The sequence below is a fragment of the Hakea prostrata genome, chromosome 3, assembly GCF_041222555.1.
Source record: "Hakea prostrata isolate BN-2017 chromosome 3, UWA_Hpros_2, whole genome shotgun sequence".
Taxonomy (NCBI): domain Eukaryota; kingdom Viridiplantae; phylum Streptophyta; class Magnoliopsida; order Proteales; family Proteaceae; genus Hakea; species Hakea prostrata.
The window spans coordinates 47,047,909-47,061,186 of record NC_142602.1 but is presented as its reverse complement, the minus strand read 5'-3'; the positions used below and the strand labels follow the sequence as shown (position 1 = coordinate 47,061,186).

The 13,278-nt window shown below is 39.1% G+C and overlaps 1 pseudogene; it reads right to left on the bottom strand.

The window, feature by feature from the left end:
* Positions 1-3,522: 3,522 nt before the first annotated feature.
* LOC149022362 (putative pentatricopeptide repeat-containing protein At5g40405 pseudogene) lies at positions 3,523-6,371 on the bottom strand (annotated as a pseudogene).
* Positions 6,372-13,278: the final 6,907 nt, after the last annotated feature.

The window sequence follows — 13,278 nt, the reverse complement described above, 5'->3', positions numbered from 1 at the left end:
TCCGCTCGACCACAAGCAGTTCGACCAGATCAATGGTTTAAGCACTATGAAAATTCAGATGCATTCGACTAGAACAGTGGTTTAAATGGAGATGATACAAAAAGGCATGGTTAATCAAGGTTAATCAAGGAATTTTACAACAGAATAAAGTATAAGATGACCAAGGGCAAGATTTCGCTTGTTGAATAATTCTTCGTCTCGTGATTTAGCATATGACTTCTCAGTCACATAAACATGGTGATTTCTTGAAAAAGCATAGAACATTTTTTTTTACTATAGAAAATGGTGATTGATGAATCAAATCAAAATATTCCACTCTCCGACTATCCAAGATGATTAAGCAATTTTGAGGTTATCATAAAAGCCAGGATCAAAGGTCACTCCCCAAATTTATAAGCTACCTAGGCTATCTTCAAATTTGATTGAGCACAAGTCAAGCCAAAATCGCTCAACTAGATCGAATCATGGTTGAAAGAAACTTAGTCCCTTGGCCCCGAACACGGAATTAACATGACCAAGTGATTGGGGGTCTTATGTTATGGATATTTTATAATAGATCTATCCGGGTCGACCAAAGAAGAGCCGAACCGATCAAACCTTGGTCGGACCACGAATAAAACGAAGGCACTAAGCAAGGTATACAATTTGAATCATATCCAACCACCTTAAAAATAGGGATAAGGATTCTGGTCAAGTCCGGTTACTCTTAGAATCCAAATCGGACTCCACAACTACAATCCAAGTAATACTATCTTGGCGGATAAGATTCCTCTCTCCAGGAAATTAGCAACAATTATAGAGTTCTATTTGAACTCCATTACTGCACAGTTAAGGTAGCCTCTCCTACGACCTATAAATACTCAAACTTTCATCATTATCAGGTATGCACTCTTAAGTTATTGAATACACTGAGAGATTGAGCTTGATTCCTTTGTTTGTCTGAATTAACTTATTCGTCAGAGACGATATTCGACCACACCGGTCAAGCACATTATTGCAGGTTCGAGCGTTCGACCAGGAGGGACCGAATTCTGCAACAACAGTAAATATTGTTAAGGAAAATTTGCAACTAGTGTGATTACAGACATCCCTTCAAATAAACCCAGCGGCTGGGCAGCACAAGCAACACTAGTTAGGACGCAACATTCTAGCAAAATTCATATTTGGAAGGAATCGAAATGGCAAAGCAGATGGAACTTATTATTATTATTTTTTATTTTTTGGATTGAGGTTCATCCACGATTACATCCTCAGGGTAACTTTTTATATTAATACAAAAATTAAATGTTTACTTATTATATACACCGCTGACATTCCCGTGGGAGGACGGGTCTTTTACCACTAGACTAACCCCTCATTTGCAAAGAAAATGGAACTTGCTGTGTAATATGCGTGGGTGTCAGAAAGATTGTTACCAACTCAGCTGACTAATCCTTCTAAGAACCCTGCCATTGAATGATTTTTTATTTCCATAACCTAGTTCGAACCAGATGTACCCAACTTAGATTTGTTTTAAATTTTCCTTCTTTTGCCATATAAAAAAAAAATTAATAAATAAAAATTGAATCAAATGCTGCTCACAGATTTGAGAATCGTAACCATCCATTTGACAGCAAATGTTTAACAATTAGCAGCATTCAGGGAGGAACACAACCCAGTACCCCACCTTCCACTCACCAAACAGCTTCAAATATGTAGAAGAAATAGTATCCACCTCTATACACAAAATCCCAAATAATTGGAAAATCAAATGATACGAAGAGCCTAATCAATTGAGCCAGTCCCTGCAGCAGTAAGAGTTTTCAGTAATTTTTAGGAATATTTGATTTATCGGCATTGAATTTACACAACACAGGAGTAAATTATACAGCATATAGATGACATAAAATGACAAATAGACAAAGTTAATCCATTTATTTACCAATTCCAAGTTGGGTATCCAAGAACTCAAACAAAGTTCTGTTTTAACTTTTCTCTTGAATTTGGTTTCTTTCTTACTTTGCAAGATCCGTTTTCATAGGGTTCTTTGAATCTAACCACAAGAATCTTAGATACCTACCATACCAACTAATTTAGGGTGTCAAGTGAATGTCTTGCTTCTGGAAATTGTTGAGCTGGATCAGCATCCATACAGCTCCTCTTTGCTGACATAGTTGATGCCATGGGATTCCTACTAAAATGATTGGAATCAGTAAAGTATATTCTGAAAGATACAACAATGTTCCAGAGACATAACTCAGAGCATGACAGTATCTGCAGATATGAATTATGTTCATGATATTGCAAACCCCTAGCTGACCCCATTTAGTTGGGTGAGAGAACCCTCAGAGAATCCCCATTAGTTCCCACTAGCAACAAGCATGAAGGAATTACTACTGAGCAGCTATAATTTCAGAACAGTAAGAACAACATTGAGATAACAGCTGATTTATTTGAGCAACCCTTAATGGTTAACTCTGATGAATACAAAGCTGATTCTACACTGATAATTGATTCTGGAAAATAGGAAAAACAAACTAAGACTCTCTGATAATCAAGAACAACCCAATACCCAGACCATTCCCGAGAGGTTCCCCTCTCCCACAAGCACAGCTTGCACCTCCTTCCTCCCCCCCCCCCACCCCCCCACCCTTCCTCTTCTCTCTCTTCCCTTTTATAACCAAACAATCCTAACAAACTCTTACACTTCTTCCCAATCTTCTTCTGCCACCTGGACTGTCCCTTCTGCACCTCTGCTGTGAGCAGAGTAGTGGTTGCTGCCCAATAAAAGGCTGCCATCTGTCCTCTCTTTACTTTGATCCCCTGCAGCAGCTGAAGTTGATATTGTGTTCCTCCCCCTATTCTTGCGCTTGTACACCCGAGTTATGAGGGGCTTATCATTGGGACAAGGTTTATTGTTGTTGTTGTATATTGCAAACTCCTCTCATAGGATTCCTCTAATATAAGGTTTCCAAGAGGAGTAAAAAAGATTTTCAAAGGGAACAAGAGAAACAATAGTTGAATACAATACCAGCTTACTCACCTCTTTCTGTGTCCAAACAGCTCAACTTTTCCTGTTAAGGGAAAAATATCACAAAATCCCATCCTAGGAATCCAGTCCCATTAAAATTCCTCTATTCAGACAGGACCTAACATCATACATATTCACCTGTGTTATGTTTGTTTCATGGTAAAAGATTTTATAGAAGATAATTATTACTTGCACTTTATCTTGGAATTTTTATAAGAAAATTTGAAAATTACTGGATGAGAGAATATATACATATGGTGGGTAGAGTCCTATAAAAAGTGTCAAGAGTACCACTTACTAAGATACCATCAGAATTTTGGGAGACACCTCAAATTCTGACTACTTAATTTTCCTTAAATTTCATTTGCTTTTCAGTAAAATATTTTCTCCTTAAAATCCCTGTACAACTTTAGATTGAATAACTATGTACAATTTCTCCCTTTTCTAATCCTTAATACAATTTTAGATTGTTTTCAAACAAATACCAGAAAATGTTTTCAATGAAAGATATGCTTCCTTAGCAAAGTCAAGAGCTTCTTACTTGTCATAGTCTCCTTCCGATGACATTATCAATCAGATAAATCAACTGGATATGGTACATTAATATCTCCTACATCTGAACCCTAAAAATTATGTAACAGTCAATCTCCAAGTGCATCTTCTGGCCTGGCTTACATATGCACCAGTCATGGCCAGCTCTTTAGAAGAGTTTGCGACAAAGCGTTTGTTCATCGGAGTAGCGGAGATAATTTTCCTGCTTTCTTTTGCTTGAAACCTAACCATCCCATATAAAGCAGTTTAGCTGCCACTTACTACTTATTTGTGTTCATCATGCAATTTCAGTTTGTTGCGTCTGGAGTCAGAGCAGGATACCGATGTCTGGCCATATTGTCATTTATCAGTTCCAATGTATTTTCCTTTATTTCTCTTTAAAAAGGACTATGTCACACACTTTATGTCCCTTGGGGCATGCCTCAACAAAAGCAGTTCCACCAGGACACTGTGCATGTGCATTTCTACCATAGATCCACAACAGGCTGAAGAATCTTAGACTCAGATGCTCCCGAGGTCAAATACTAATGTCAAGGAACCTTCCAAATGAAAGATACCTTTCCCATTACTGAAAATTGTCTTAAAAGAAAAAGCAGGAATTTGCCATGCATTAAATTCTGTAAACACAATCACAAGGTGAATGACTAGGAACTGGAAGCAACAGCAGCACCCTATGGTCATGAAGGAGGGCAGAATTCATCGAATCTTCAGCAATCACCAGTAGTCCTTACAAGAGCATGACCCATCTCTAAAATAGTGAAACCGGCTTTTATCCCTCACAATTATCTCCCTCATGAATAGTTTAGATATAAGTTTCAAGGTGGCATGGCAATCATCACATGTTCGTAGATTCTTCACCACTCGAATGGATTTTCCTGGTGGTGTGTTCATAAGACCAAAAGCAACAGCAAGCCTCTCACTGTGATATCTGACTGCGCTTTCTTTTTCCTCTTCTTCGATGTCATGCAGGACAGAGGCTGTGTCTGCTTCATGTCCAAGCCCTCTTAATTTCCAGACAATCTCATCTAGAAATGCATTGATCTTTGGAAATTGTGGATGTGAAGTGTCACCAGCCACAAATTCATGCACAACATTGTCCACCTCGATTGAGCTACAACCTGGAGTTTTATGGATTCTTCTCTCTTTCATTAAGTTCCTACATAACTCCACATCTTCCCAACGATTCGTTGATGCATACGTGTTGGAAAGGAAAACATAATTACCCCCATCATGAGGATCCAACTCCAATAGATGTTGAGTCACTTGCTCGCTAATTTTTGTATCTTTATGAATCCGGCACGCACGAACCAAACTGCCCCATACTACAGAGTTTGGCTTCATCGGCATTGTCCTCACAAGCTTCAAGGCCTCTTCAAGGAATCCAGCCCGGCCAAGGAGGTCAACCATGCAGCCATAATGTTCAATACCAGGATTGACTCCATAAACTCCACCCATTCGAGAGAAATATCTTCTACCTTCAGAAATCAGGCCGGAATGGCTACATCCAGACAAAAGCCCAACAAAAGTAACACCATCTGGTTTTATCCCTTCCTTTTCCATCTCAGTAAAAGCATTTATGGCTTCATCACCAAAGCCATGCATTCCTAGTCCTACAATGATTGAATTCCAGCAAAAGATATTCTTCAGTGGTAGCCCATGGAAGACATCTAGAGCAGCATCTATACTCCCACATTTTCCATACATGTCTATAAGAGCATTGCCCAATATAACATCAGTCCTTAAGTTTTGTCGCCTAACATAGGCATGAATCCATTCTCCAATATCCAAGGCACCAAGATGAGCACAAGCAGATAACAAGCTGACCATGGTTACCTCGGTGGGTTTTACATTCTGCTCCTGCATTTGTTGGAATATGGAAATCGCTCTACCAAACTCACCATGTTGAACAAACCCGGATATCATAGTATTCCACGTGATAGAGTTCTTCGCAGACCCCATCCGATCAAATAACTCCCAAGCCTTCTCCAGGTCACCCAATTTACAATACCCATCAATCATAGCATTCCAAGAAACCACATCTTTGACTGGGTTGTGGTCAAAGATCAAACGGGCAGAAAGGATATGACCCAACTTGCAATAGCATGAAATCATGGAATTCCATGATGATGTGTTCTTATTCGGCATCTCATCAAACAGATTTCTCGCATCACTTATATAGCCATGCTTACCCAATGCTGCAATCATTACATTATGAGCCACAACATCTCTTTCACGCATTTCCGCAAATAACTTCTTCGCAGAGCTCAACTCTCCAACCTTTGCATAAAAGTCAAGCAACCCAGTTTGCAAAAACAGATCAAATTCAAAACCCAATTTCAATATCTGAGAATGAAATCCTTCCCCAGTTCTGACTGAAGGAATAACAGAACACGCACGGAGAACTACAGAAAATGTTTTATTGTCGGGAAAGGTACCTTCACGAAGCATACTGTTATACAAACCGATACATTTTTTAACGAAACCGGACTCTAACGATAACTGAATCGTCGAATTCCACAGAGGAAGATAGGGTTTTGGTAGATTCTGCAAGAAAAGCACCGCGTAATCGAATTCCCGACATCGACAACAGGAATTTAGGAAACTACTAAGGAGAGAATTTGAATTTAAGTATCCACCGGTAACAATTTGAGCGTGAATCTGTTCCAGTTGATTAAACTTTAAAAGAGAGTCTCGAAGACGATACACTAGAAAATCTGAGAGAATGGACATTCCTGTGAGTCATTGTCTTTGAACCATTGTGAAGACTCTCTGAAGTTATAATTTCCTTGCCGAGATTTTTATTGGTAACCCAATTGCTGGGGTGATACTCTTGCCCCCTTTACTGGTTATTCACGGTCACAAAATGGATTTTTATTTGCTGCGCCAATGGTCATGATTATACGACGTGTATAAATTAAAATCAAACTGTTATAAATGAAAAGACAACGGCCCAAAGTATACATGTAAGTCAACAGAATGTTAGGGAGTGGTTGAGAACTTTATTTTCAATGGAGAGGTGGTGGCATTGTGAGTTCAATCTTTACCGGCATATGTAATATTTTCATCTCCAATTTTTCTATATATAAAGTGTCTTTGTTAAAAAAAAAAAATTTAATATAAAATTTTTATTTTCCAAACATTATTTAATTTTTTAAATTTATAAAAAAATCCGTAAATTCATTGGTTTTGCGGAACTCGACGTAGGGTTTCTTTCAATTTAACTCACTCCATTTTCCCTCTCTTCCTTTAGCTTTTGTTCAATTATGAGTAACATGCTATATCAAGTTCTCCCCAAGATTGAAGTTTCGATAGTAACGGACAAGATTTAGCAACTTTCTCAAATTTGATGCAATCAGAACACTACTAACCTGGTACTTACTTTAGCCCCTAGACTAGAATTGGAGCTATGAAGTCCCTAAGGCTCTTTTTGGTATCAATTCTCATTCACTATTATGCCTATTTAAAAGAAATAAGTACAAGAATTCAAGTTGTGGAGAACATATAGCCTGAAGGGCCCCCCGAGACGAACGTACACCCCCACTCGGGATAGAGAAGTCTTGTTAAGGGAAGTCTTCTTAGGAGGATTCTGAGAATCCCTTCTGGAGTAAAACACCTACCCCCTCAGGACATGTGTTTTCTGCATGCTTGGGAGGAATAATGTTCTCCCTTGAGAAGCACAGAAAACCCCCTCGGGACATGTGTCTTCTGCATGCTCGGGAGGAATAGTGTTATCCCTTGAGAAGCACAGAGAACCCCCTCGAGACATATGTCTTCTGCATACTCGGGAAGAATACTGTTCTCCCTTGAGAAGCATAAAAAACCCCCTCGGGAGGAAGCATATTCACCCCTTCAGGGAACATGCACGGAATAAGCTCAAGAAGCCCATTTGGACTAAGTCCAAGAGAGACGTTGAAGAAGACGGCCAGGTCAAGAGAGTTAGTTACAGATAACTACTCAGTAAGACCGTTCCGAGAAATGGGGAGATGAGCTATCGGATAACGACTCTATCTGGTCCGCCAAAGAAGGAGCCATAACTCCAAAGTCATCCCACTCACCCTTCAACTGACGATCCGAAACACAAGGAAGCGCCGCCTCCAGGTATCTTCTATATAAACCCACCTCCTACATGGAGAAAAAGACGAGAAATCATCTGAGTACTTATTCATTACGTTCTTGAGAACTCTTTCAAGAACTCTTATTGTTGCCTAGGCTGACATGGGCGTCGGAGGGGGTTCCCCGGCCAAACATTGGCCAAACCGTTCTTGTTTTCTTTGTGAGTGCAGGCATCCCAGTTATTCTAACTTAGCTGGAGAGCTCTTAAGGTGATCATCTTAGTATCCGGACGCAACAAATTCATTATTGGTCAAGAATGAAAAATGGTTTGATGAATTTTGTCGAAAATAAATTATGGAATGAAAAACAAGTTTGATGTCAAAATAAAAAATTGTTAGTAAAAAATAGTGAGCAAGTGATAAAAGAGGGAAAAAAGTATGGTTTTTATAAAAAAATGTGTATTAACTATTTTACCCTCATCTTAGCCATAGAATTTTAAGTAAATTCGTGCATAAATGAAGAGAATGAAATTCTCACCATAATTCATAATAGACAAAAAGTTCATTATGGATTTTGGAAGTTTTTCTATTATTTTAAAGGGTAATTTTCATCTAAACCCCCTAAGGTTTGGTCCATGTCACTTATAGTCCGAATAAAATTCCCCTTTGCATATGGCTCCCCTGAGGTTTCTAGAAATGACTAATTAAGGACAAATAATATTTTGATGACCAAAATACCCTTATGGTGCAATGGTTAAGATTGAACCATGTATATCATTTCAATCTAACAGTTTATATTAAAAAGAAAAATTTTAATTGCAATTTTAATCTTTTTATTTTATATCCAAAGGGTGTTAAGATTTCAAATTTACAAACTTATACCCTTGATTAAAACTATGAAATCCCATTCACATTACGCAAGAAAAGAAAACCCTACTTCGAAGAATACTGAGATCCACAACCAGGATCTGAAACTATTGTATCAGCTTATGTCGTCTTTAATGGAGGAAGTACCACATGTTCAGAGCTTCAAAAGGAAGTGGTTTCTCATCAAAACCAAGCTTACAAATCTCCCAACCCATCTCAAGGATCTCTCCGACTTCCCCTATTTTTCTACTAACCTTCCTTAGAACTCGTTTATTCTATCTCCCAAACCCTCACAAATGCTCTTTCCCTCGCCAAAAATTGTTGCCATGCTAGTCTCTCCGGTGGTAAGCTCAGGACCCAAAGCGACATCGACACAGTAACAGGTAAGCTTCAACAACACATCCAATACTGTGACAACTTGATCAAGAATGGCGCCCTTTAGGACGGTGTGCCTGTGTCCACTGTTTACTTAATTTGTTCAATCGATAGATGCAGCAACCTGATTAAAGCTTCAGGTCCCTCTGTTTACTTGCAGAAACTTTTTGTGCATCTCAGTAATTGAATCCTGCCTATGAATTCATGGAGGAATGAAATTTGAAAACTTGAAATGATGGTTGGTTAGTCTAGATCGGCTGCATAGGTTCCCAAATTTATTCTATGGTGAGAACCCATGAACTCCGGTGACCCACTTGCACCATCAAGGAGAACAAAAGATTATCAAATTCACTAAAAGGTTAAAGCATAATTTTTCTCAATTCTCTCGCTTTTGTTCAACACATTGAAGATTATCTCCACCTTCGAATCAATTCCTCATCAACAGAACCATCTGGTTTGTATAATGGACATTTATCTCTGACCTTGTGAAGCGGAATGGTCAATTGCCTTGCAAGAACTCCAAGAAAGTTAGCATGGATTCCCCTAATAACGCTCCCACTTTCCACCAAGATCTACATCTGCTAGCTTATATGGATTCGCTTTCCAGAAGATCGATTGACTCATCATTTTCGTTTGTTATGTGTTGGGGAAAATCTTAGGATTTTTCAGAACATATGCATCACGTTTAGTTGATCTGCTGCGACATAAATTGTAACTTTGCTTCTTGTTGTTCTTCATCCCTGTCACATCCCGCCCTAAATCCACCAAGGGGGTACCCTATCTGGATTACCCGGGGAGTGAATCACGGTCCCGCTGATCAAGTTTAGGAACGATCATAGCCACTTAGCACAATAATATAATCAAAAGCAAGAACAATTCCTTGTATTCAAATAATTTAATAGTAAAAGTCTATAAAAGATCTCAGAAGGTTTCACAAATAATATCAGAGTGCGGAAATGATACAAATAGGACAAATAGTCAAAGTGTGAAAAGGAGGGAAAACCCGTCCTATAATAATAGCGGAAGGTAGATCGACTAAAATTAAGGGTTACAACCGGTTCCCAACATGACAAGGGAACAGACTAAACTACGGTCTCAACAAATTAATTAAAAGGTTAAAAAGAAAATGGGACGATATCCCAACACTAGCACACAAGTGCAAAGGCCGAACTGCTCCAGATAAGTAATAATCACGGACTACTAGTCTTTATCAACTTGTACACCGTGACCAGTGGGGTACGGGTCATCAACTTGGTCTTCAGAGTGTTGACCATCATAGTCAATAGTGGTGGTACCTGCAGTAGAGTCTAACAAAAATGTTGCAAAAAGGAGTGAGTTCAAAAGAACTCAGCAAGGCAGGTTATTCCACAATAACATAGATACATTATACAAAACATAGCATGATGCAATATGATATGAAACATATAATGCAATTATGATTCTAACTCTATGTATGCTAGTCTCTATGGTAGACATGCTTTAAGTCATAGCACCATACTTCTTTGGGTAGGTCTCAATCACTCAAGCCGGTGGGAATTGGGTCCTGAAACCTTCCGGACAACCTTAGTTGGGGTGTCGGTCACCGCTCTCTCACATCACCATTTGGTCTAAGTATTGGCGCATGTCAAGGTAAAGCCTAGCCTAATGCAAGTCTTCTACTCAGTCATATCAACTCAGATCCAGATACGTCCATTCCTCGCCCCGGGCAATCCTTTCCGGTATCCTTCACACTAGAGTCAGCGTAATCCCAGATTACGGACTCATCAACCCTATTGGTCATCAACAAATAGTAAATGGGAAGCTCTCACGTCCTCTCACGAGTTGGTTACCGGTCTTGAGCGCCCATGAGCCCAAGTCTAGCCATTTGCAACCCTACCAATAAATGGCCCCTTTCGGGTATCCACAATGCAATTTATGTCCTCTCACGGGATGGTTACCAGTCTTGAGCGCCCACAAATCCACACTATTACCATGGGTCGTTCGGTCTCAATGCCCTTCCGATTCGGGTTTGATACAACAAGGACATCCTAGCCATACATCTAGACAAGTCCTATGTATGTCATCCAATAATTCAGAAAAGCGTCGATGGGCATCTTCAGAGAACATCCCATACTATTCCCTCCGATGCCCAAGGACAAAAGCGTCAATAGGACACTCCCCAATCCCAAATCATACCTATTCAATCACATTCTCAATTCCATCATATCATACATAAATGACATTTCATCATATAGAAAGATACATACCATAACATGATCAATTACATATGAATTTATTAAGAATACATAATCATGATAACAAAAGAATGGCACTACTATACTTGAAGTACTTATAACAGTCATATACTGTAGAAAATACCATAAAGAAGGTAAATCTACTAAGTCTCTAACATAGAAGCAAGAATCACATAATCTATGTAGTTATGGTAACAACCGTCCTTACCTTAAGTCGCGATGATGATAATCCAACAATATCAAAAGAATGATCCAAAGATGGTAATAAGACCCTAGACAAACATAAATGAAAGGTTAGAAAAGAAATTGGGAAAATCGGAGGTCAAACGGGTCAAAAAGGAGCAAGGTTGCTGTCAGCAGCAAGTTTGGTCGATGGTCTTGGTCGATGGCATCGACCAAGGAGGATCGACCAAAATTGTCTTCAGGGCTGCATAATGGATTTTAGGGATTTTTGTCCGAAATTGGTCTTCCGGGGTTTGGATCGATCCGAAACTTGGAGGGATGATTCATAACAATGTAAGAACACTACCTAGCAAGTATTATCACAATCCAATGGTCCAAATGAAAACCCCCAAATTGAGGTCCTATGTTCTAAGGACAAGAATCCTAGCATTCATGGGAAATTGATGTAATTGAAAGGGAAGCTAGAGAATTAGTTGGGGAATAGGTTAGGAACATGATTACAATCATTTGCAAGGGATAGATTAGACTAACCATACTCCACATCTCAGTCTAGTATAAGAAATCAAGTTGTTAAACAAAGAATCATGGTAATGCATATGCAAGGATCAAGATGCAATTGAGGCATAGCAAGAATGAAGGAAAAGCAAGTATAAATGGGAAGAGACATTCATGGCAAGGTGTTTGCAAGGTTGCAGCACCTTGGCCATGGTCTCATCAGTAAAAGAAGAAGAGAAGTGAGTAGAATAGAGAGCAAGAGAGAGAATCATACCTTGGAAGATGATAGTTGAAGAAGAGAGACAATGATTCTTGTAGAAGATCATCACCCAAGCAAAAGAGGAGCCTAAGAGGAGCCTTCCCACGTTCTCAGGTGTTGAAATGAGTGAAATATGGTTCTAGGTTTGAGGTTTTACTTAAATATATGAAGGAATATCCAAAAAGCATCTTTCTCTCGAATCTAGGCAACTTTGGTCGATGGTCCTTGGTTGATGGCATCGACCAAAACAGGTAACAGGTTTCAGCAGAAAATCCAGAAATAGTTCAACAACTTCAAACAGGGATTTGGAGGGCTATACAAGGTCAAATTGAGTGAGGTTTTCTCCTACAAGTCAATAAAGAGGTCTAGTTTCCATAAATACCTTTGGATCAAGCATGGAAGTTCATTAGGTCCACCAACCAAGCTCACCTTATTCGATCCGCAAGCAGGATTTTCCAGACATAGTACAACAACTTCGGACAGGGATTTGGAGGGCTATATGGGGTCAAATTGAGTGGGGTTTTCTCCTACAAGTCCATCCAGAAGTCTAGTTTTTGGAAAATATATTCGTATTGAGCACAGGAGTTCATTTGGTATTTCAACTAATTCGCCCCTCTTCGGTGTGCAGATTCAAAGCTAACACTGACAATGCTCTCAAGTGAGGGGCATCATCGTCAATGTCCATGGGCTTGGGCTCCGACACCAAATCATCAACCAAAAGGTTAGGATAAGGCCGGATATTATAGATCTACCCTAAGGGAAATGTCTAGCGTGAATTCCTAAGGCTTTCAAAGATAATAACACTGAAATCAAAGTCCAACTTTAAGGCCTAACATGAAACAAGTCTTTCTTTATCTCAAAGCCATTAGGGTGTCCTGGTTAGGTTTGGGTTGGATGTCACATTCTCCCCCCCTTAAAATAATCCCATCCTCGAAATTGGAAGAGTACTAGGCTTTCGAAAGAGATGGAGATACATTGCTTTTACCTTGACTTTCTTCTCCCAAAATCTTCGGAAAATGAATACCAATAAGTATTTCGTAATAAAAACAAAGGAGTAAATCTAACATGTTTTGAAATCAAATCAAAGGTATGATCATGGCTTCATGAAGACTTCACAAGGATCATGGCAAAGATCAATATGAAGATCATAAAACCTTAAGATTGACAGGAGATTGTAGAAGAGATGGTTGCAAGGATGCAACATCTTCTTCTAAATCTCAATTACAAAGAATAAAACATAGTAAGAGTAGA